Source organism: Octodon degus, unplaced genomic scaffold, assembly GCF_000260255.1.
Source record: "Octodon degus isolate 3935 unplaced genomic scaffold, OctDeg1.0 scaffold00044, whole genome shotgun sequence".
Lineage (NCBI taxonomy): Eukaryota > Metazoa > Chordata > Mammalia > Rodentia > Octodontidae > Octodon > Octodon degus.
The window spans coordinates 1,599,106-1,620,745 of NW_004524620.1; positions in this window are offsets into that span (position 1 = coordinate 1,599,106).

Here is a 21,640-nt window from a genome sequence, read left to right on the forward strand (position 1 = left end):
TGCTCCTGAATCAGCTGGGTGGGTCTTGCCTCTAGCCTCTTTGCAGGGAGTTCTGCTGAAGGGTTCCGTGCTGGGCCTGCATGCAGCCTGGGTCAAATGAGGATCCCCAGGCCCGGGTCATCTCATTCACTTGCCAGGCCTGCGTTCTGGGTCTGTTCAGGATCCCGCGGCCCGGGTCGTCTCACTCACTGGCCGGGCCTGCGCTCTCAATCAAAGCACTTCTATGGTGAAACTAATAGTCCAGACAACATTTGAATAGAATTTTAAAAAATAAAATGCTACTATATGGGAGATTTTCAAAGATACTGAGCAAAACAAAGGCTGGACCTTCTAGAACCACATTTTGGTGTCTAGATTGCCAGGAAACATGAGGCATGTATTAGTTTCTCCAAGAAATAGTACCATGAAAAATGTTGAAGACATAACTGTAATGTATATGTATATAATATTATATTCTTTGTATATAAGTCATATACAAAGTGAAGACTGGAGCTCCTCTGAAAAAGTATAAACAGGCTTCCTTATTCATTTTCCTTTTATTCCGTTCAGTGGGATTTTTTTTGGGGGGGGGGCTGGCTCAAGCTGCTGTAAGGGAGGGTCTTATGTGGCATGTGGAGCTGGGATCAAACCAAGGTCCCCCACACCTGATTGAGTTTGCCCACGCAAAGGGGTTAAATGACTGAGCTAACCAGCAAGACCCTTTTAGTGCATTCAGACAACAAGCCTAAACAGGGTGGTCTTCTGTCTTCAGTAAATCCCCTGAGCCACAAAGCATATGTGGAAAATACATGTACATAGAATATCTGTCAATTCATCTATCTATATCTATATCTATATCTGTATCTGTATCTGTATCTGTATATCTGTATCTGTATCTGTATCTGTATCTGTATCTGTATCTATATCTGTATCTGTATCTGTGTCTCTATCTATCATCTATCTATCTATCTATCATCTATCTATCTATCTATCTATCTATCTATCTATCTATCTATCCATCTATCTATCTATCATCTCTCTATCTACAGAAAGGAACAGAAAGAGGTTTAAGGAATCAACTCTCTCAATTATGGAAGATGACAATTCTACAATCTAAACTCTGTAGGCTTTTTTTTAATCTAAAGAGAATACATGATAGCAAAAAAAAAAAAAATTAGAAAATACAGCACTTTACCAAACAAAAAAACAGGAATTTGACAATGGTTGCTGTACTACATAATGTTGTCTTCAAATTAGTTGTTTAGATTACCAGATGTAATCATGCAAAATTGGAAAAAAGTTATAACAAATTGAAATGCTTTTGCTTATTCTTTCAGATTCTTATAGGAATATCAGATAGAGTAAAATAGAAGGAAACTGAACATAAGGGATAAACAATAAAGATGAGGGAAAGGAAAAAAGATAAGAAAAAATACGAGGGGAATCATGCAAATACATATTCAGGAGAGCTGAGATGATTGTAGTACTAATTTATGTCAGTTTTTTAAAAGTAGCAGTTAATGTTTAAAATTTTCACTTCGACTAGCTCTATATACTATTATCTACAATCTGATCTGACAATTACATGGAAGACAGAAAAGTGCAATATGAAAACAACAGGCGAATTTCTTGTTCTTTTAAATGTGTAGTGTTTCTAATGTCTTATCAATTAGTATACACTTTTAAAAGTTTTTTTAAAAAGTAAAAAAGGACAAAAAAGTTGAAGTTTATTGAAAGTAAGTGTTAATCTTTAATTATTTGGCCAACCTTACAAACCTATATCTATTAATCTGAACAACAGATTTGACAATGAAAATATGTAATGCAACAACCATTATTAAGGTTTTATTCTTGTTTTGAAATTCTGTACCATATGTATTGTTATTTATTACTGCTTCTGTTTTTGTTTCTGTTATTTGATTTACTCTTTAAAACAAAATTTAAAATGTTTAAAATGAAAAGAAATTAAGGACAAGAAAAACATTAAGTATCAACTGCCCCCCTCTGTAGGCCAACAGAAACCTGCAGTACAATTATATAAGCTGTCTTGGACGCATATATAAATATATCTTGTCCCCACTCCCTCTCTTGTCCTTTTCTTCGCCCCAACTTCTCTATTTAGGCAAACAGAATAGACACTGAAAGAAGAGTTACACTATGAATCCTAAGGCAACTGGTAGAATTTCCCTTTCCTCTAGAAAGGCCAGAACTTTTTCTATTAAGACCATGATAAAGGCATTAACTCTAGGAACAGTTGTTGACTTGCAGAAAGGCTCATCGTCAGAAAATACTAGCAAGGTAAAGTAAGCAAGAATAAATAATGTTATGTGCACAGAGAGAGAAGGGAATCTAAATTGACTTCCCAGTTGGACTTTGGCTCTATTACTTGGGATTAGAATACGGGGAACAGTGCAACAGTATTGAGGAAAGAGGGTATGGACATTGTATACTTATAGTGAATTCAGATTAGAACATAATCTGAGTGTGAAGAGCCAACAAGACTTCCAATAGAGATATGAAAAATGCTATGAGTTTTAAAATCAAAGTCTTTGGAATGTAAGAGCAAAATGTGGGCCTCATCCACATACACAGGGAAACATCCTACAACAACTTCAATACATACAACCTACCCAAAGGGGTCCTGAAAAGAAAGAGAGCATAGGGTTAAGAGCTAAAAGAAAAACTCCCCCAAACTGGAAGGGCCTAGGCAGAGAAGTAGAATCAAATAGGCACAAACCACATAATCCAAGACAGAGAAAGGAACCAAAGGGGGTAAAGGATGACCAATGCCAAAGTAGGGAAGAGATTAAAGGAAACATACTTGCATAAGCCCTTGGTATTTGGCACCAAGACAGCCACTGGCAAGTAGAGCAGGAGCAGCTGGAGTGGAGTGACAGAGAGAAACGCCAGATTGCAGTGGCCTGAAGGGTGAGTGGGAGGACAGTGAAGGGCAACACTGAGGTGCTTTTTATAAAACCTTGGCTGAGAGGGGGAAGTTGAACAAGATTCCAGTAAGAGGGAAGATGTTCAGTTCTAGCATAGGAGAGATTGAAGCATGTTGATAACAAAAAGGGCTAGACTGAAGGACGCAGAGAGGCTTTAGGAAGAGGTCATGGCTGGAGCACTAAGGGTTCAGGAAGAAAGAGAAGCAAATCATTTCTAGGTCCAGGCCTCGACTAGATCACATGTGCAACTAGAGAAAAGCAGAGCACCAGACTGCCAAAGTGAGAGCGCACACACTGGAAGTGGAATCGCTGTACAGTGGCAGCCTCAGTTTTTAAAAAAAAACAGTAAGAGCTGAGCTCTCCATCCTAAGGGGGCCAACTGGTGTGGCTTGAGGTAAATGCAGAAGGTTTGGGCCCAAACAAGTTACAGGGAGATGATGATGGAAGGGGCCAACTCAAATTAGTAACTGGGCTCCCCAGGCATCAACGGTTCCGATTGTGTGTTGTGTCACTCATTGGACTGACATTGTCACAGGAAAGGAAAAATTAAGGTTTGAAACTATTGGCAAGTGAATGTCTCTAATGGACAGCTATTTTATTCTATTTATTTTTTATTTTTTTTGTTTATTTAGTCATTTTTTGTGGTGCCAGGGATTGAACCAGGCAAGCGCTTATTCGATTGAGCTATCTCCCTGGCTCAGCACAGCCATTTTAAATCTTCCAGTCTCTTTTCTTTTTAATTTGGGGTGGTTTTACAGAAAAATCTCTAAAAGTTTCTTCCATGGTGCTTCTCTTTAAAATTCTATTAGTTGAGCTTCTTTATTTGTCACTGTCCTTAACTATTTCAGCTTAATGTGGAAACAGGAATAAGTAAAGTTTCCCTAATGGTAAAAAGAAAATTTTCCCTTTGAAATCCACAGGTCCCAAACCATTAGATAAATAACAATAGTAGCTTAGCTTTAAATAATGCATTTCCTTCCAGCAAACCCCCAGAACTCTCAATGCAGAATTTTAAAGATATGCATATGTGCATAAATTTGATACAGTGCGGACCTTTCATTGGAAAACTAAATACTATTCATGCTGAGTAGTTTTCATAATTGTTTTCTTTTTGTATTATTGAAAGGGAAGCAAATCTACTTCCTCTGTATTCACATGAATGGAAATTAGTATTGGAAATAAGCAATTAAAGCCCCCAAGAAGATTACATTAAATACGAAATACAATAAGTTAAAAATACCATATGGAGCAGGCAAAATCTGATGTTGAGCCAGGAGGAAAATGGCCGTAAAGTTCCCGAATTCAAGGACAAGCTTTCTCTGTCCCTGCACTCTCTGCAAGGTGCAAGATTTTCACACATATGGTGTTAGAATCTTTCACTGTTCCGCAGCCCCTGGTGCAGAGCCATATGTGCTGCAATCCACACACACAACAGGGATGATAGGGCAAGTTGCTTGCCAGATTTTCCCTGGCATTCTCTTGTGCTAAGGAGTTTTCTATCTGCCCCTATTGTTGGATTTCATTAAATTAATCATGGGAGATTTGAAATATCTGACATTCTCACCACTCCACCCTCATGTATGACTAGTTGTTGTTCAAGGCTGTATCCTGGTTCACCACTGCGATCCATTTCAACCATGCAGAATCTAACCAGCCAGCTTATTAGACACAAAATTATACTTTGCTCTGGATGGCTTTGCTCTTGCTTCCAATTTAGAAGTGCAGTTATTACTGACTTTTTGTCTTATCACCCTTTACTCATTTTTGTTAGTTTTGAGAGGTTAAGAGCAGCATGTCAGTGTACTCTTTATCCAGTTAGGGATTTTTTTCTTTTTTGGTCTGTATTTATTTATTTATTTATTTATTTATTTATTTATTTATTGTATAGTAAAGGAATCAAGGTAACTTGTGTAGTATTTTTATATTTTGCTAGCTTTCTGAAGAATTGATAGCCAGTTCAAAATTCATTAACTCTGGCACTATTAGCATTTTGGGCCAGGTACTTCTATGTTGTGGGAAGCTATCAGAGTTCCGTTAACTATCTTCCTGAGGCTGTGATTAGGAATAGTGTCTCCAGACATTGTCAGATATCCCCTATATTGCAAAACCATTCCTGGTTGAAAGCTATTGATTTAGGAAATATTTGGGAACCTTGAAATGGACAACCATAACAGACTCATTCTTTTAGGAAGAGCAAATAATATTAGGAAGATGAAGGCATTAATCTTGCCCATACCATTTGACTATTAAGTATTAATACTGGTAACTATACATGAGAGACAGAGAGAGACAGAGAGACACAGAGACAGAGACAGAGACAGACAGACAAAGACAGACAGAGACAGAGAGACAGAGACAGAGACAGAGACAGACAGACAAAGACAGACAGAGAGAGACAGAGAGACAGAGACAGACAGAGAGAAACAGAGACAAAGAGAGAGATAGAGAGAAAGACAGAGAGAGAGAAAGACAGAGGGAGAGAGACAGAGAGAGGGAGATACAGAGATACAGAGATAGAGACAGAGAGACAGAGTGCTCCAGTTTATGCTCCCCAGCATCATTCCCTACAAGTTTTATTTGCCTCTTTATAGTCTCTCTTATCTCTTATCTTTGCATATTCTATTCCTTCTGTCTCAGATGAGCTTACCTCCCATTTTCTCACTCACCTGTAACCTCAGAAGAAACTTTGCATAAATTTTATCACTATTAATTTCTGATAAAATGCTTGTTGCATAATCGCTGGCAGGGTTCTGGTTTGTCTACACAGCCAAAGATCGTCAGTACAATGACAGCATAGAGTATGTGTCCAATAAAATCTTTCATCACTGAATGAAGGCATGCATAAATGAAAGAATTATGTTGCAGAGAAATCCATTCAAAGTCTGGAGGGGGCTGCACCTTCTTCAAGCGTTTCTCCTTTCACAAATAGGCAAATGTTACTCATTCAGTCTGATTACTTCATGACCAGTTCATGTGGCAGCTAGGCTATGAGCTCTTGGCAAGGACAGCTTCTACCTAAATATCTTTATAGCTTCCATGGACACTTCTGTGGATGCCAAGAGCTGATTAACTGCATAACAAAGAACAAAGAAATGAATTGATGAATAGTTAGATGGCTGGCTGGCTGGAAATTCTGTATGATAAACTCCATGAAGATGGAGATTGCAAATTTTCTTTATATTGTAGAACTAGATATTCATCAAGTCTTTCCAACATTAATCTGGTGTGTCTCTTTATTTCCTTGTGTATTCTTTGTGGTTGTACCTCAGAGTTGCTCCTGAAAAACATTGACTTGAAAATTAGAAAATACTGAGACTTATATAGTCTGATAAACTGGGGAGAATTTATTATAAAATTCTGATAGAATTTTTGAGTGGTTTTTGTCCAGCATCTGTTATCTGTAAGATAACACATACGTCGTCTCTATTAGCCTCCCCTAAATTATGAATTTTAAGTCCCAGAAGACCTAAACATGAGAGTGACACATGGCAAAAGATTCACAAAGACCAGTCAGATGTGCTGGCACATGCTTGTAGTCCAAACACTGGGAGACTGAGGCAAGAGCATCGCTGTGATTTTTGAGGCCATCCTGGGTGACATAGCAAGACCCTGTATTAATTTGTTTTTCCAAAAGTGTGGAAGTGGGGCTGTATGCTAAGGGAACATGTTCATTCTAGCCTCGCATCTTTCTGGTATAGTTGATAATGGTGATGATGTAATGACAATGATGACAAGTGACACTTTAGCAAGGACTTCTGCGGATTCTGCACTTGGCAGCTGTCTTAGTTACTGAGGCACAGCACCCAGTTGCCACAACTCTGCATAGAGCAGGTTTATTTTGACTCCCAATTTGTAGAAGTTTCACTCCACACAAGCTGGGCCCAAGGCAGGGCAGCTTGCCAGAGTGGCATGGCTGAAGAGAAACAACCAGTCACAAGGCAGCAGGAAGAGAAGAGTGAAGAGGGGAGAGGCAGCAGGCTGCTCCCCTCCAGGCACACCTCAGGGACCTGGATTTTCTGAACAGGCCCCATCTCCTAGCTTCTAGCAGGCTACGCCACTGAGAATTACCACACTTCCAGCCCCTCCCTGAAGCTCCACCTCTGAGTTCCTGAGGCCTGTGGGTAGCACGCAGTTCCGAGCAGCAGGGCAGCTGCGCGCAGGCTTTACGCTCCCTTGTCCTTGTAACTGCTCTAACAGGAACAATGACTCAGGGCCGTAAAACGAGGTTCAGAGGAATCAGTTCTTGCATCTAGATTCTTATTCTATTTTTCTGTACTGGCACACTAGAGAAAGGAGAAAATCATAATGATTGATTGTCATTTTTATACGCTATGTTTCCAAGATTAAGTCCTAAAACTGTGGTTTACCATGTTCAGGCTCAAATGTGGCCAGCATCTGTTGTCACTGTATCTGAGTTAGTATTCATTGTAAAGAAATTTGAAAATATATTTTGCTTTTCCATATCAATTTCACATACATTTTCTCCTCTTGCTTTAAATAATTTTTCTTTAAGAATAACACCTTGGGGGCCAGGGAGACAGCTGAGTAAAATAAGCGCTTGCCTGGCAAGTGCAAGGGCCTGAGTTCAATCCCTGGTTCCACCAAATAAAAAATGACATCTCACTTTAGATCAGGATGCTGATGCTTGATCCAGAGCCTATAGCCAGCTGATAGTTCTGCCAGACATTCGACAACAGCCTTGGGAGTATGAGCGCCATACTCTCATTGCACATATGACAGAGTTGGAATAGTATCCTTACCAAGGTAAGGAGAGAAAGTAATCATTACTCAGGCCAGGAGAGGGATCTGTTGTGAAGAAATCCTTCAGTAGAATATGGGATTAGGGTTGTGGTATGGCTTTATGGAATGAGGAGAATCTTGGTTTGGAGGTAGGAATTCATGCAGTCTGAAAGACAAGTCAGGCCTGAAGTGAGTGTCTAAAGTTTTTCTCATTGCTAAGAGAAAATACCTGACACCCAGGGGGAAAGGGGGAAAAGTTTATTTAGCTCATAGTTTGTACAGGTTTCAGTCTATAATCAGTTGGCTCCAAGGCAGGGTGGCATGGCTGACAGGCGTATCATAGAAAAGATTTTATGGTGGGAAGAAGGTACTAAGGCAGCAAGGAAGGAGCACAGCTCTTTTAATATCTCTTGTCTTATCTAAGGTAGTTAGGGCGATCTCAGTCACACCCTTAACCTTAGTGGCCTTGATCTTACCATTGTGCCAGGAGTTGATACCAGCATCACATGTTTAGATTCAGCCACTTCTAAAAACGTACCAACTATGACTTCATGAGGCCTTGCAGAAACATCCAGACACAGCCATAACAATGAGAAAATGGCTTGGTAATATTTGGGGTTTTCTAAAAAGCTTTTTATTCAAGAAAAAAATCAAATTTCAATAAGAGTTGATGTAGTGAGATATCTGGGGAAATGATTTGGAAACAGCTTATTACTTTGAATATGGAGATAGAAAAGTCAGAAAAGAATAGCTATGAGCATATGGGAGAAGGATTTGTACAAGATGACCTAACACTAAATTGCCCTTGCCAAGTATATCAATTTAGAAGCATTTTTTAAAAACTATATTTAGTACAGGGTCTATAGGGTCTCACTACATAGATCAGACTCATAGTGATCCTCCTGTTTTCACCTTCTCAAACACTTGGATTACAGGCATGCACCACCATGCCCAGTCTTAGTCACCATCTCAGTTCTCCCTGAGGGCAGGGCCAGCATGGCATGCTGAGGATTGAACCCCAGTCCCTGTTGTCTGCCTAAGCAGGTGCTTTAATCTGCTGAGCTATCTGGCTGGCTCTTAATTTAGCAGTATTTTTTAAAAATAGAATATTGCTAATCATAGTAGTAGTCTAATATTTAAAATCTAAACTGTTCAGGTGTAATTCTAAACACTCAACAAACACGGGCACATGTGATCTTTGCAGTGCCGGTAGTTTCCACGGTGACAAGTAGCAGTTTGAGTCAGTACTGCTTGAGTAAAGCCCTAATTGTCTTCTATTAGTTACATGATTTTGGAGAAGCCACCCATCACCTCAGTTCCTTTATTTTCATATCTATACAATGATAATCAAAATAATAAAAAACTACTCAAAGGATTTCTCTTGGGTCAGTACATGAATAAATACACACAAGAGGACTAAAGCGGTACCTGGCACATGGCAAGCACCAGATAGGTGCAGGTTGGGCATACTGACCCCTAAACCGCAAGTCATCCAAAATCTGAAAACTTCAAGCATTGTCATGAAGCACAAGTGAAAAATTTCACATTATGAGACTTTGTTAGATGCACAGATTTGTTAAAAATATTGTATAAAACTATCTTTAGGTCATGCATAGAGAGCATATATAAAATATAAGTGAATTCTTTGTTTATAGCTGGATCTTATCCTGAAAATACCTCAAGTATGTAAGAATATTCAAAATATATATATATAAGAATTAAAATATTTCTGATGCCAAGCATTTTAAATAAGGGGTTCTCAACCCATCTTTGCTCTTATTACTCACACTCACATACTTTGCAGATTAAGAAATAGAAGCATGAAAAAGAATTGGCATGGGGCCACACAACTGGTAGTGGCTTTGCAACTTGAACCCAGGCTGATAGCTCTAGGAGCCACACTCTGAACTGGAACCCTTGGCGTGGCATTCTAGATTATCACAGTACCCAGGGATGTGGTTAGACACTTAGTTACCAACACGGCCTATGCACCAGCTCTTCCCCTGGAGAGTTGTGATAGGAAGAATGCCGGTCTCCCAGAAGTGTTTACCTCTTAATCCATGAAATGTATGCATAGAACTAAGATGGCTGGTGAGCTGACTTTCAAAGAAAAATATCAAAGGATTCCTTATATTCGGAAAAGGGAGACAGAAAAGTCTACAGTAAGACATGCACAAGGTTTACACAATCATGGCTGGCTTTGAAGATGGAGGAAGTGGCCACTGGTCATAATTCCAGATGCCTGCTTCTCTAGAAAGGAAAGAAAACAGTCTCTTCTAAGGCATTTAGAAAAGAATAGATTTCTGCCAACATTTTAATGTTAGCCTAACCGGACCCATTTTGAACTTCTTATCTGCAGACCTGTAAGGTAAGAACTGTGTGCTATTTTTAAGCTGCTGGCCTCACCGTAATTGGTTACAGCAGTGGTAGGAACTAGAGGACTCCGCAAATCACTAGGAAAGAATGCAGACGCTCCACTGCATACTAACGACTAACTCCCTTACTGTGTGGAGAAGGGAATAGAGCGGACTGAAGAAAATGAACATTCTGTCTTCATTCATGGTGGTTTCTACTGAGCATTCGCCGTAAAATCTCTGAGCTGCAGCTCCTTCATCTGTAATGTAATGATGACAATGCTATCTCCATGTGACAATTGACAAAGATGCCATCTCGGAGGGTGCCTGCCACTCAGTAACCCTATGCGAGTAATTTTTCTGCTAATTTTTTTTTCAGATAGGGACACCAAGAAGAAAGAAGAGAATAACTTTAGTGAAATAGCCAACCTGTTGATGATAGACTCAGGACTCAATTTCTGTTCTGAAAATCCTATTATAAAATTCCTTCCATCAAATCTCATTGCTTTCCTTAAATGGCTTTTTAAAATGCATTGCTATAATCAGTAATTGCCAAACTAATCTGATTGCATTAATCAATTTATTTATAATTTACACCTGGCCCGCTTCCAACAAGAATTGGAAGTGACAGGCTCTAATTTAATCCCTGAGGAGGAAGCTTAACCAGCCTCTTTACCAGTGATGCTAAGAGGCATAATCTCCCAGAAAGGAGTGAAGCAAGGCTGCTACTTGCTGGGATGTTCCAGACCTAACAGAGGCTGCTGATCAAGTGTGGCCACACAATCCTGTTCAGAACTAAGGGTTCTCTGACTTCACCATCCATCATTTATAAGGTCCATCTAGTTTGGACAATGCAAACAGAAATCTCCCAAGGAAAGTATCACAATTCCAGACATGAATAGGACTGCTATTGGAAAAGTATACATTGATGAGTAAATAGCGAAATTCCCTATATGCTTCAAGAAATATATTTTGAAATACACACACACACACACATGCACACATACTTTAGGGATTAAACATAGGGCCTTGCACTTGCAAGGCAAGAGCTTAATCACTGAGCTACATCCCTAGCCTCTTAGTCTCTTTTGAGACGTGCTGTGGTTGTTGTGGTATTGCTCGGCCATACCTAAAACTTGTAATCCTCTCACTTCAACTTCCTAAGTAACAGGAATTATAGGTGCATGTTACCACATCCAGGTGAAAAGTACAGACCACTCTCAACATTCTGTTAAGCTTAACAATAATGAAACATTAATAGGATTGGAAAATTAAATGTATAAATCAGCAAGTTACCAAGCTACTTCTCAGAACTGGTTCAAGTGGAGCAGATCCAGCCATCAGCCAAATTAAAAAGTTTGGGGCTGGAAAAAAACTCACTTGTAATAATAAAACTATAAACCTATCTATCTCTGGTTACAACCTGCAGTGGCCTGCAACGGATTTATGTGTGCAAAAGACCATGCTTACTTTAATGAAATATATTGAGTTGAAACTTTTTATTTGGTTTTAATGCACATATTTTGATTGGTAGACGCTGTGTAATATAAAATCAGGACCTGACCTCATATATCTATTATGGGACATGTGCCTTTTTCATGAATAATTAGAGTACAAAAAGGAAGCCACAAGGGTGACACAGAAAATAAAAATGTGAGTGCTCAGGTGTATAGCCTTCTTTCAATGGGAAAACGAAGAAAGAAATTATGGAAGACCTACTTTAAGTTTCGAGGAACAATAATGATGGATTTGAGGAGATAAGGTAGAGAGAGATCGTGTGTGTGTGTGTGTGTGTGTGTGTGTGTGTGTGTGTGCATGAATGGAGTGGGAAAAGCAAAGAAGAAATATAAATTTGCTTATGTAATTGAAAATATTTATAGTGAAGCTCCCCGGGGCTCTGCTCATTCTGAGGGCAGAGCGATCAGTCAGCCAGATGGGATCTCTCTCTTCACAGTGGGCAGGAAAACTTATTCCTTGGTACAGTACACTTAAAAAATTCTTGGATGATGTCAGTATCACCAAAAGCATATATGGATTCTTGGCATGAAGTAAGCATTCATCTCAGTTTACTTCACCAAATGAAGAGACGGCACTTATGCCGGACCGCTCAGAGTAAATGTGTCATGTGCAGAGTGACGCCCCTCTTGGGAAGAAGCAATTGATCCTTTTTACTCTCCTTTTTATTCTTATACCTTTTTTTTTTCATCTAATGGAAAAGAGACATTGAAAAGTTTTCATGAATGGCTTGTATATGTGTCTTCACTGCATGAGAAAATAAAGGTGTCTAATATTCATGGTGAGCGTGCTGCATGTTCTTCATGTACTAACTACGTATGACTGCAACCGTGTCCAGTAACCACATAGTTTCCAGGCTCATTTTACAGTAAGAAAATGAAGGGATTGTGAGATTTGGTGCATCTCCAATGGAGGCGATTGTACAGCTAGTTACCAGCAGAGCTGAGATTAGGACAAGCAGTGAGCGCCAAGGCACATTCTCTCAACCAGTCTAAGCCGCTGCTGCTTCTGTGTGACCCATTCCTAGATGTTTCCTGGATAAGCTAAATATTGATCTGTTGAGAACAGAAGTTGCTATTAGATGATGCTTTGGATTATTTGTGTCTAACACTTTTCTTCAATTCTCTTAAGTGATGCCATTTACTTTTGGATGCACTCCAGGGTCATACACAGATCTGTATGCGACTGTGACACCCTCATTTGTAGATGGAAAATGTTATTCTGACAGAATTGCAAGGCTTCAGCTTTCAGGGGCCTGTGATTGGCCTTCTCGGGCTTTGGGTTGCTTTATAAGAGTTCAGCAGGTCAAACTTTCAGGACCAAGTAGGGCCCATATGCTCCGAAAGTGTGCACTCAGCCCTTCCTTGGCAGGCAAATAGAAATCCCCTGCTGGGTTTAACATTCTTGCTTTGTTCACTAATCAGCAAAAATTCTTTTTCTCCAAAGTCAGTATTTGTTCATGCATTTCCTGAGGCCTGGGAGGAAGGATATTAAGCAGAGAACACGCCCAAGCATAGAACTGGATAGATTAAAAGATCCAGATGGACACACATTGTACTCACATAAATACATAAAAAACCAAACTAGAGCACTAAGCAGTGGCACTTATTGTAAAATGACACTGCATACTGCCGTTTCTTCTATTTCTAAACCAATTTAGATTTCAGGGCTCATTTGCAGTACTGGTTCTATAGCCATTGGTAACCCAGGGGACTTTTGCATTCTCTTTTTCTTATATATTAGTGTTTTCCTGTTCTTTTTAAAGGCATCAAACTTTTAACAAACTTATTCTCAAATTGATCCTGTACTAAGATACTTCTGAGCCCCTCACTGCAAAGCCGGTGGGAAGAAGAAAGCTCCAAGCTGGTTTTCACCTATCTAGTCTCCTTCATGGACACTACCTCAAAGAACAAGATAAAAACATTGGGAGAAAAAAATTTTAAGGGTTACATGTTCATTGGTCACTACCTCAATACAAGGTACCTTCATGTAGGGCGATGACCTTGGGTGGGCCACTCTAGGGTATTCTTTCTACAAAGCCAGATGAATTGCAAACATCACAAGTGATAAGCCAAAGGTTGGAACTCAGTTCCAGCTCTCAAGAGCTAAAGTGAAAATATCTGAGAGTCATCCTGCAACTATATGATCACCTGATCCCTATTGGGTAAAAGGCCTGTTTGTGATAAGGAAGTTTCATGTAGAAATATATTTTTTAAGTAACTTTCATACTTTTATTTTTTTTAAATATTTTCCAACGAAAAAGGTAGAGCTTTGGAGTGATTGAACTCAGGATCTTGCACTTTCCAGTCAGTCGCTTATGCCACTGAGCTATATCCCTAGCCCCTAGGGTTACTTTCATAGGAAATCCTAACAGGATTTTCTATTTGCATTGTGTTCTCAGACTGCATGATGGCAAGTTGCTTGGAGCCAGAAGAGCACCACTGTTTTCATTACTGAGTAGAAAAATGAGAATGCCCAACATCCCAAGATGAATCTTAATGTAATGCTGCAATCAGAGTGTTTGTCATAAGTATGATTAAATTCTGGAAACTAACACATTCAAGAGATTCCAAGAGTCCTACTTATATTCACAGATACCTTAATATCCTAAGATAGTATCTTATGCTTATTAGGCACCAAATAAATGCTTTTTGAATAATTATTGAATTAAAGTCAAACAGTAAAACAAAGATTGACAAAAATCTACATCTCTCCAAGCACGCTGGGTGCCATGTGGATGTGCAGTCCTTTAACAGAAGCAGGTATCAGCTCTCATGTAGCCAAGAGGAGAGAACTAGATTCTTATCCAGAAAGTCTGGCTTTGATTCTCTGTTCTTATGTCACCCTAGGGAGAGTGCTGGGGTGACTGGGATGCTACTTGCACTGAAATCTTCAGCTGTGCTCAAGTCCTCCCTTGTGAGTGTGGGTCCCTCCTTCACGAAATTACTCCTTAAAGACTTGCTGAAGTTATAAAATAGTGTGCAACAAATTGATTATTTATGTTTTTGGTCCTGGACTGGGGAGGTAGTTCAGCAGTCTAAGCACCTTCCTGGCAAGTGCAAGGACCTGGGTTTGATCCCTAGTACTACATGCCGTGATGGTCCTGTGCTGAGCTGGCCACAGAAACTGAGCATGGTGACACATGCCTGTATTCCCTGTGCTGGGGAGACTGAGACAGGAGGATCGCTGAGTCTGAGCTGCAAAGAAAGATCCTGCACCAAATGAATAAAATGAAAGATTAAAAAAAAATAATGTTTTTGGTCCTGAACAAATCCAATGGATGTGTTTAATAACGAGATACCTTTCTTTCTTTCTTTTCCTTCCTTCCTTCCTTCCTTCCTTCCTTCCTTCCTTTCTTTCTTTCTTTCTTTCTTTCTTTCTTTCTTTCTTTCTTTCTTTCTTTCTTTCATTCTTTCTTTGCTTCTGTTGTTCCCATTTAATTTTATTCTTTTGAGAAATACTTTATGAGAGCCCAGAATTAGAGTAAGAAAGGGGTGAAGAGAAGCAAAGTAAAAGTTGGATTTGTGTTTCCAAATTCTAACCTTTCATCTGTATGTTATGGCTTCTGCTAGATGTCCCTCGAAGTCTCATGTGGTCAGAGGGGGCGGGCTTTCCTGCGGAGCCTGAAGGTAGGGTTTTGATTGATTCAGGGTCTAGTGCCAGGATAACGAGTGTGAGTGCCACAGCTGCCCCAGGACGAGGGGCCCGAGCATCACGTAAGGGAGGGAAGCTTTCTCTCTCCTTGCTTTTGCTGGCCTGTGCTGCCATGAACTGTCGCCCTCTGCCATGTGTCACCCTGCCGTGGACCCAACTGATTATGGACTAAAACCTCTACCGACTGTGAGCTAAGTAAAACTTTCCTCATTTAACTTTGGGCTTCATGTATTTTGTCTCAGCAAACAGAGAAGAGTATCTAAATAGCAATAATGTTGTCGAAGAGTTACTTTTATAAATTTCATATACATTGAACTTAAAAATAAGATTTCAGCTGCAGAAATGGTTCCATTGATAAAAAAAAAAAATAGAGATTAGAAAACATTGAATTAACTCTGTTTTTTTATGTTTGGAGCCATGAAAATAGGAAACAACCAAAATTTCCAAGAACAGTTTAATAGATAATCAATTTTTAGTTTATTATACAACAGCATTCTGCTCGGCATTAAAAAGAATAAAGGATATTTATCCATTAAATAGTATGGATAAATCCCCAAAACATGTTACACTGAAGAAGCTAGACACAAGAGTATATAGTTTATGATTTCATACATAGAATGGTAATTATGTTTAGGCTACTTCCTTTAAGGTATTGCTACATGAACAAGAGCGTAAGAGAATATTGTGGAATGGTAGAACTGATACAGGGAACCTCCAAAGGACACAGGGAGAAAAATGATCTCCCAACCTAAAAAGTACCTGGGATGAGTTCATGTTCTCTAAAACCAAAGAATGAATTTTAGGAACAAACAGAGGTGATAAGCAGAATATATTTATTGGGGGAAAGAAAGCTCCTGTCCGAGAGGGAGAGGAGGGGGCCCGACCAGGTTGTCCCCGGGAAGCTGTCTCTTCCAGCGACTTCTACAGAGGAACCTCATGTGGTGAGGCTGGTCTAAGGTGGTAGAGAAGACATGGGAACTCGCTTAGGTAAACAGGAGGTGGGACAGAACTATGATCAACCAATGAGATTGCAAGCACCATTGCTCAGGAAAAATTGAGTAAATTCAGTACCAAGTAGAGAAGCGAGTCACTGTAGCAAGCGGACATGAATACAGGACAGGGTCTCTTCCCTTTGGGGGTTGGATTAGTGACATTTGGACTCTTTCAAGGTGATTGATACCTATTTAGAATATCTCTAGGGAAGTACGGAGCTGTATTTCCTTCCTATTTTGTCTTGAGATCTGGCTTATAGGGGTGTGTTTGTCTCTTTCAAATTGCAAAGTCACCTTGTCTTCTATCTTGTCTCTTTGAGGACCTGGCCCTGTGTGACTGCCTGTAATGTTTTTATTTAATTCAGCTGCCTACAACAGAACCATTATATAGCTTGTCCTTATTATTTATATATTTAAAGTATCGAACTGCATTTTAAAATTGGTACAATTCGCTCTAAGTAAATTATAGCATGATTTTTAGAAGCATGCTCAATCTATTGGTTTTCTGGTTATTGCTATACAGAAGGGAACAGAATTATCTGAGTTCCAGATAAAGAAGGGAATGATGACTTGTATCCAGCTCTCTAGGAGAGTCTGTCTTCTCACCTCCAACTTCCTGAACACAAAAAACAGACACACACACTCACATTTTTTTTTTTTTTTCTGAACTGGGGATTGAACTCTGGCCCTTGCGCTTGCCAGGGAAGTGCTTACTCTACTGAGCGCTCTCCCTGGCCCCTACACTCACATTGTGCACACCCATCCATACACTTGGCCATGAAGTTATTTTGTTTTCTTATCTCTTTCCATTTTCCTCAGTCTTTTTCTTTCTAGACTGTTGGATTGCTATATATTACAAAAACTGTACTATATTACAAAATCATTGTATAATGAACGACTATTTTTTAATTTGTGTTGTGTTCCACCCATTTCATGAGACTCTTTGAGAGGTAGCAAGATGCATCAACATAAAAAAAAAAAAATGTTTTCTAGTCCCAGCAAAGCATCTTTTCCTAGAAAATGACTTATTCCTTTGTTACACAGTGCATTCCTGTGATCTCAAGGACACGTACATGAAAATAGTACATAACATTTTACTACGGGACAAATGTAATTCTAACCAATGTGTATGAATTGGCTAAGTCTTTAAAATAAACTTTAAAATAAACTCATTGTGGGACAAAGAGGAGATGCCATTTTCACAACTTACGTCAAGTACACCATCAGACAAGGGAGCCCAGGCGGTCTGAGACGTCTCTCTGTGTAGTCACATGACCACACAAGCATCTTTGACTAGGCAGACAGAATGCAATCACTGCTGGCACTTTGTACTAAGCAGTATGTCCTCTACCTTCATCATGACAGCTTTCTTTTTAAATGCTGAATTGTATTTTATTATATATGGAAGCAACTGAAGTGTCTGTGAAAGGATGCACAGGCAGAGAAAATGTGTCACATGAACCCAGTGGACCCTTCCTTACCTTTTCAAGTTTCTGGTCACCCCAGGACTTCAGTGGTTTGCAGTCAAAGTGCTTCCATCTCTGCTTCTTGTGCCACCTACCACAGTTTCTGTGTGTCTATCCCTTCATATGGCCATTTCCTCTTCTTGCATAGGGACACACCAGGCACATTGGATTAAGAATCCATCCTAATATATTCATCTCCACTTGATTACACCTGCATGCATCCTGCTTCTAAATAAGGTCTCCTGCATAGGACCTGAGGACTAGGAATTCAGCACTTCACTGGAGAAGGCAATTGACCCTTTCACAAACTGGGCGGATCCCAGTTCCGTGGTTCTCCCTTACCCCATCACCACTTTCCTGGAATTTCTTCTTCCTCTTCTCATCACGGGAGTTTGCAAGGACATTTCAGTCATACAAGTGAACTCAGGCTTCTGTCTGACACAGTGCCATTGCTTCATCGCTCCCCTCAATAGAATAATCATCTCAAGGAAGGATTCTTAAAATAAGATGTCTATGTTCATCCTGACATGAAATTTATTTTGCTATCAAAACAGAACCTTTGAAAGAAATTCTGCTTTGTTTATCTCTATGAATAAATATTTTACAGTGTAATATTTAATATCTCTGTGTTGTCTCCTACCCATGCATTTGCCAGAAAATCCTCACTAAGTTGATGTCAGAATGTGAAATTAGTGACTCATGAAATGGGAGAGACAAGAGGAGAATACTGAGTTATGGAAGAAATGGGCATGATATATGAATATCATTAGGTGCTCCTTAAAGAACATTTATGTGATTACATGAATGTGAAAATGCAATGCAGTATTTTAGAATTTCACTAGTCACTGGGAAACTCTGAAGCAGATGGACTATGTGACTGATGATTCAATAATTGTGCTCATTAAAATTTTTCACACTTTTAATTTCTTCACAACCCCTACCACGTTCCATCCTGAGGAGTCAAGGAATGAAATGCTTTTGTTATTAGCAGTAGATAGTGATTGAGTTTTCTGTGATTTCCTGAGGTGACCCTGTACTTCTGCTGAATTCCTGATTGACACCTCAGAAGCCTAATAAAATATTGGAACTATTCCCCCTCTGTTGTAGAAGGCAAGAGGAAGAGCAAGATGATCTTCTGTGTGTCTTCATTGTCTCACAGGACAGCCTGGCTCACACACAATGTGTGTGCTTGTGTCTTCCCAGGTTGCTACTGCACAAATCTCAGGCATGGAAAACTGTGTTGACAACTTCTTTGGATTTAAGTTGCGAAAGTCTCTTTGCCTTCCTTATATCCAAAAGGAAGTCAACATGAGAATGAAGGGTGGGCTGCGGGTGGGAGGAGTCAACAGCTGCAGCAGTGACATCAAGATGGGTAACAGAACCTGTGCTGACTAGCAGGGGTTATAATTTTGCATCAGTAGCAGACACAGCATCTACAGATCAACGGCATGACTTGTGGCCTGAAGAACTCAACCCTGGCTGACCCACACTTATAAGACTGAAATGTTCTTTTCTCCCTATTGCATTATTTGTCCGCTTACTTATTAATTTAGTAATTGCATTTATTCATCAGTTGAAGAGAAGGAGCACTATCTGCTCAGAAGACATCTAGCTTCTGCTCTATCTTTATGTCTTTTACATTGCTGGGCCTCATTATATTCACTCCTCGGCCTTAAGACTGTGATTATTGAGCTGTAGACAAAGGCACACTGATTGCAGTGCTAGTTCTTCTGAAGAAGCCCACGGTCTTGTAATGCAACTGCATACAGAGAGAAACAATACTATAGAAACTAATCAGAATCCTTCAGCCAAATGTGTGACAATGACTGCCAAGGTTGAAGGGAAAGAGGCAAAGCTCTTGGGGTTAGGGGGTGTCAGAGTGATGATGTTTGAAGTAGAGATGGAAATCTGAGAGACAGAAGACAAAGACAGTGCATGCTGTAGAGAAAAATTACTTCAACAAATGTTCAGGGAGCAGAGCTAGTCCGCTTAGGACAGATGAGTGCCCAAGGTGGCTTGTGGGGGGGCAATGGGATGTGTCGCAGAGCTATAGCAGCACCCCACTGTTAGAGGGGACAAAAAATGTCTTTGCTGACTTTCCCAAGAATTCTGTTCATCATCAAATGGAGTTGAATTCACCAGGAATGTTTCAAGTGCCACATAAGAGTGCCCTGCCACCGTCGGGGCTTACTGGGAATTCTCATGAGAGGAGCAGCATAAATTTAGTGGAGAACAGGAATTTTAAGCAGGGCAACGCCTTCAGCATGCATCAGAAGAAACAGACGTGAGGCAGAGTTGCTTCACGAACCAGATGTGGTAAGAACCTGGCCCGATGAAGCAGAGAGGGCCAGAAGGAAGGGATACACTTGATTGTCCAATGACCCAGGCCTGTGCACAACTTTCACTTAGCTTTTATGTCGAGTCACGTTTGTAATCATGTGCTCCTAAATTAGAAGGACATGGTTGTGTTTGCCTCCGTAGAGCCTCATATCTCTACTCCACAGCATGGTGGCTGGCCCAGAGGAAAAATTCAAAACACTTGAAGAATAAATGAATGCACATAAAATACCCTAAAGAAAGGAGAAATAAAATTTAGCAAGTCAAAGCATTTTTAGTTTGGTACATGTAAACATGATAACAAGAACTGGAAAAATTAAAGTAGCAGTTTTGGAGGAAAAATGATGCCACAGTTAAAGTTATGCAAAGATATCTGTGTGGAAAGGTTCAGAAGGTCATTGGAAATATTGGGTCATATGCTGAAAAGAAAGCTTGCTGCTGTGCTTTCTTTTAATAAAGAAAAATTGAGCTGGTTGGCTGAAATCTTTCCATTTCTAAATTCCATTCAGCAGATGATACGTTTGAGGTCATGACCCCCAGTTTTTTTAAATGTATGAAAATAAAGAGACATAGTTACTTTTTTCTCTCTTTCCTAGTCTTAGGTCAGAAATTTAATATTTATTTTCATGCTATTTTTATTTTTAAAAAAGACTTTTGCCAAGTGAGATACTTGGATTGTCCTTTTAATGTTCTAAACTGTTCTGAAAAATCCATTATAACAGAAGTTTTAAAAAATATATTGGTCTAAATAACACTTTGTATTTATCAGCAATATTGAGATGCCCAAGCTGCTGAGGTGATCTTGTATCTGACTGTTATATTTAGATATAAGAGTCTCCCAGTCCTCATGTTTGGAGAGTGACTGGATTGCAGAGCATCATGCTGACTTGTGCAGAGGTGGGGTCTATGTGAAAGAGGTGTGTCACTTGGACAACGGATGTATCTCCCTCCCCCCCTCTTCAGCTTCTTGTACTGAGCCCATCTACCACATCACTTCTGCCAGGAGCTAACCTATAAGGACTGAAAAATAAACCAAAATGATGCTCCCCCCTGTAAGTTGTGGGTGTCAGGTTCATTGTCTCAGCAACCAGGAAAAACACAAAGAAGTTGCCTTTGGATGCCATAAAGAAGACCAGGAAAGAAATAACTGGTATATTTTTCAGATAAAGTTTAGTGAGCTTTATGTTACATGGACCTGAATCTCAGTTCTGGGTTTGCCATTTCTTACAGAGCTGCTTACCTACTCTGGATGTCAGTTTTCTTGTGAGTGAACTCGAGTGTCTATTACCTGTATAATGGATTTTTATGAATGTTTAATGTTTACTGTTGGGAGTTGAATGATAGCTGCACAAACAGATCTGTCCACATTTCAAAACCAGCAAATATGACTTTATTTAGAAAAAAGATCTTAAGATACAAGGATCTCAAAATACGATCATTTTGAATTATCTGGGTGTGGGAGGCTTGAGTACCAGGACAAGGTCACAGACACAGAGAGAAGAAGGCCCTGTGGAAACAGACTGGAGGGACACAGCCCCAAGGAAGGCAGGCAGCCACCAGAGGCCAGAAGAGGCAAAGGGAAGACTGTTCCCTAGGGCTGCAGAGGCAGTTAGCTCTGCCAATGCATTGATTGCAGACTTGGGTATTCCAGAATTCTG